The sequence below is a fragment of the Ranitomeya imitator genome, chromosome 5, assembly GCF_032444005.1.
Source record: "Ranitomeya imitator isolate aRanImi1 chromosome 5, aRanImi1.pri, whole genome shotgun sequence".
Classification (NCBI taxonomy): domain Eukaryota; kingdom Metazoa; phylum Chordata; class Amphibia; order Anura; family Dendrobatidae; genus Ranitomeya; species Ranitomeya imitator.
In genome coordinates, this window is record NC_091286.1 from 703,877,265 (window position 1) to 703,881,705 (window position 4,441).

The following is a 4,441-nucleotide window of genomic DNA, read 5'->3' on the forward strand; positions in this document are numbered from 1 at the left end:
TTGTAGTTAAATGGAACAACTGCATTTGGCGTACTAGTTGGTTTGGGGCCTACTATCGGTGTCTGCCACTCATTGCTGTTCTCCTCCACTGAACAAAGCTGTGCCGCCTGTTTACTACGGTTGCCAATTTTGAACTGCATTTCGACTACTTACTGATTTGGGCCTACTCTCTGTGTCAGCCTCTCATTCCAGTTGTCCTCCACTGCAATGCCCCCTGGTTAGTCCTGTGTTATCAATTTTGAACTGCATTTAGCCCACTTTATTCTTTGGGCCTATATCTGTGTTTCCCCCTCATCCTGCCCATTGCCCAGCCAGTGATAGATGAGTCTGCTGGTACATTGACCCATAACGCAAAATTCCCCGTGCACGCTACACAGCAAGATTGTGACCCTGCTGAAAGTCAGGTTCCTCTTCCCGCATACCATACCACCTTACACGGGGACAAAGAGGAAGGTGCAGATGAAAGTGCAGGTTCCTTCATCAGGTGGGGGGAGGAATACTAGTTGGCGACGTCACTGGCACAGGGCCCCTCATAGTACGCAAAAGTGTTGCTGCCGGTGGGAGGCGCCCCCGCCGTGCAAACACACCGCTGTACTTTGAGGGGCCCTGTGCCAGTGCCAATGCCAACGAGTGGGCCCCCCCTGCTTGCTCAGGATCACAGCACTTGCAAAGTTGAAATACTTACCTCTCCCTGCTCCACTGCCATGACGTGTTCCAGATTTACTGGGCCCACTAATTACTTGAACCAGCCCTACCCCCCACAACTTTAGCCAAATGACCCCCAATTTCAAATGCCTTCCAATTATTATAAGGTAAATTACGATTGACAAGCTTCTTTAACAAGAATGGATGTTTTTCCATTAAAATGGGCAGTGTAGGTGTTTTCCTGGCCTCCAGTCACTGCCGACTATGCTCCCCCATTGACTTGCATTGGGTTTCGTGTTTCGGGCGATACCCGACTTTTCGCGATAATCGGCCGATTCCACTCAACTCGACTTCTAAAATAGTCGGGTTTCGCGAAACACGGCTCGACTCTAAAAAGGTCAAGGTCGCTCAACCCTACTCCTCACATCATTCTACCACAAAAAACCTTCCACGTAGTCGGCAGGATTCGAACCTGCGCGGGGAGACCCCAATGGATTTCAAGTCCATCGCCTTAACCACTCGGCCACGACTACAGCTGGTTCATCTTCCATCTTGTGAGGACACTCCCTTATTACCTGCAGACATATCACTCACTACACTGAGGTGAGGTTACATTACGGTCACCGACTCACTGACCAACCCCATAATGTGCTCAGAGGAGAAGACATCGATCCTCCACGTGAGATCCTGCCGCCACCAATGAGATACTTTACACTGGAGACATCTGAGACTACAGACCCTTTTGGGATTCTGCGATTGTTTCTTTGGTTTTTTTTATTTGTTTCGGGATATTATTTTTGAATAGGTGGAGGAATCGCTGCCTGACCTGGATGAGGCTTTAATGTCCTCTGCAATCTGTTCTCTGAACTTCCTCCAGGTGTTTTCTCTGATGAAACCCCTTGAGTTTTGCGTACAATCATGGCCATAAAAAAGCATGGGATCTTAACCTCCTCAAAGTGCGTCTTCTTCCATCACCTAGGCCCTATGCGGTGATGATGATTTTCCAACATTGTGGAAGTGATGACTAAGTGGCTCAGTGAACAAAATTTTGACATTTTGGTCCATGGACATGAAACGCCACAGATCTCATCTCATTGAGAACCTGCGGTCAGTCCTCCAAAACCAACAAACCAGAAACCAAGAAATTTTGATAAACTCGGAGCTAAGGATTCGCCCAGAAGCTGATATTCAGCTGCCGGGGTAAAGGGCAGAAATCTGGAGAATGAGGGGCAATGCCGGGAATATTGAGGTGCCACAGAAACTTCATGGATTCATCATAAAAGTGTAAACACTTCTGAAATATTTATAATTGTATATCAGTAACCAGAGAAACAGCAGCTAAAAGAGCGAAAAAAACACTGAAGAGAGAAAATGTAAAAAACAGAACTTGTTCTAAAACGTTTGGCCATGACTGTAACCTAATAAAACCTTTACAAGGAACACAAAAAATTGTTTTATCATCAGCAGCCATAATGCAAATCAAATCTGCAGTAAATCTCCTCAGTGATCGTCTGCAGGAGCCAAACTGGAAGACAAAGGGAGAAAACGCAGAGATATCTGCTCCCTGCAGTCGCTCACTGGCAGCCATCCGCGGACAGTCACTGATTGATGCAGAGTGCACGCCGCTATCATGCAACGCTCCATGACTGACATACTGTGGTCGATACTGACTTTTAATATTTCCAATAGTGGGCACTCGAGTTCTAGTCCTCTTACTCTCCGAAGAGACGATTTGCGTATTTCCCAGAAGAGCATTGCAGTTTAAAGTCTCCTCACCTCGGCATATCAGGCTTGACATGTCAACCTCCGCAAAGAAAAACATTGCCCCTTGGATCCCGGTCAGACGCCTTTCATCCAGCCATACCAGATCTCGCACTTCGCACTGAGTTGCACCACACTGAAACACAGTGTCTGCAAACTCAGATTCTTGTTTTGGACTTTATCCTAAGTCATGTGGCAAGACTTGTTGGAGAGTCGGTATTGACTTCTAGACTCGCTACCTCCTATCGGTGGCACTAGTGTTCTAGTCCTCTTCTTCTCCGAAGAGAGGATTTGCTTGCTGTAGGACAACATTCCAGGAAAAGAGATTGATTGTGGGAGACCTGGAGATGAGCACCAGTATCTCAGCGTTGGTGGTATAGTGGTGAGCATAGCTGCCTTCCAAGCAGTTGACCGGGGTTCTATTCCCGGCCAACGCAGAATTTGTTTTATTCCTTTAACATAAAACCCTGCTGTCAGCCTCGGAGGACACATCAAATGTCATTGTGCTCATCACAGGTTTCATCTCCTGGTAAAGATTTTCTTTGTTTTCTGTATTTTTTCTTTAACCCCTCAACGACCGCCAATACTCCTTTTTAACGGCAGTCATTAAGGGGCCTTATTCCTCAGTGCCACCTTTTAACATTGCTGAGGTAAATGATAACAGCACCGCCATGACAGCTGACACCCTCCTGTATCGGCCTGGCCGGTTTTGCCACCGATTGGGGCCGATTAACCCCTTAAATATTGCTGTCAATCACGTCAGCAGTATTTGAGTTATTAGAAGGGGGTCAAAAGAACGCTTTACTAACTGTGGAGCCCCAGGGTCCTGGTCGTCACAGTGGCATTGCTTTCCTCTTGGAGGCAAGAAAGGATAGCTACATCCAGGTATCACAAACATGCAACACATACACACTCCGGGCCATTTTGCTAAAATTTTGTTTTTAGTGTGTAAAAAGAGCAAAGCTTAAAAATCAATGTAGCTCTGGTATCGCTGTAATCGTACCGACCCGAGAAACAAATCAGTCTTGTCAGTTTTACCGCACGATGAATGGCGCAAAAAAATGAAAATAAAAACAATAACTAAATTGCTGAGTTTTTTGTTCATTCTGTGTCTGAAAAATCTGAATAAAAAGCCATAAAAAAATATTATGTACCCCAAATGGTACCACGAAAATCTGCAACTCGTCCCACAAAAATAAGCACCACCAAAAAATAAAAAAGTTACAGCTCTCAGAATATGACGATAAAAAACTACTTTTTATAAAAAAGCATTTTTATTGTGTGATAGCAAAAAAACCTTTTTTATATAAATCTAGTATCTCTGTAATCGCACTGACCCGAAGAATAAATCCGCCTCATCACTTATACCGCCCGGTGTACCGCGCAAAAATAAAAATAAGAACTATTCTTGTACTGCTGTCTATTTGTTCATTCTGCTTCCCAAAAATCAGAAAAAGGCTCGGCTCACATTTATCCTGCGCTCTCAGGTGGGGGACTGTGCCTTACCTAGCCGCTGAGGTTGGCACCCTAAATACGCAGGTGGCGCCCCCGCTTCTACTATATTATTCTAGCTTAATATCCTGAATCATCGACTGTGGTCGCTCATTTCAATAATCAGCGTAAAATCAATCCTGTCAATTGTAACCATTGTTACTTGTTGGCTTCCATCCCCCCTTTATATGTAACTCTAAGGCTGGAGTCACACTAGCGAGTTTTACGGACGTAAGAGCGCAGAAAATACGTCCGTAAAACTCGCCAAACAAATGGCACAATTATTCTCTATGCCCCTGCTCCTATCTGCCGTATTTTACTGATCAGTATTATACTGGCTTCTACGGCCGTAGAAAATCGCAGCATGCTGCGTTTGTCACCGTATTGCACAAAAAAAACGCCAATGAAAGTCTATGGAAGCCCCGAAAATACGGATCACACACGGACCAGCAGTGTGACTTGCGAGAAATACGCAGCGGTGTTAGAGAGAAAAGCCGGTAATTCAGTGCGGTGTACAGTAAAATCACACTGACAGCTTCCAGTA

At 45.3% G+C, this 4,441-nt stretch overlaps 1 non-coding gene across 1 annotated transcript; it reads right to left on the reverse strand.

Annotated features, from left to right (window-relative positions):
• Positions 1–1,096: 1,096 nt before the first annotated feature.
• Positions 1,097–1,178, reverse strand: TRNAS-UGA (transfer RNA serine (anticodon UGA)). The gene has a single exon. It is a non-coding gene; the product is annotated as a tRNA-Ser (tRNA).
• Between the last annotated feature and the right edge of the window lie 3,263 nt (positions 1,179–4,441).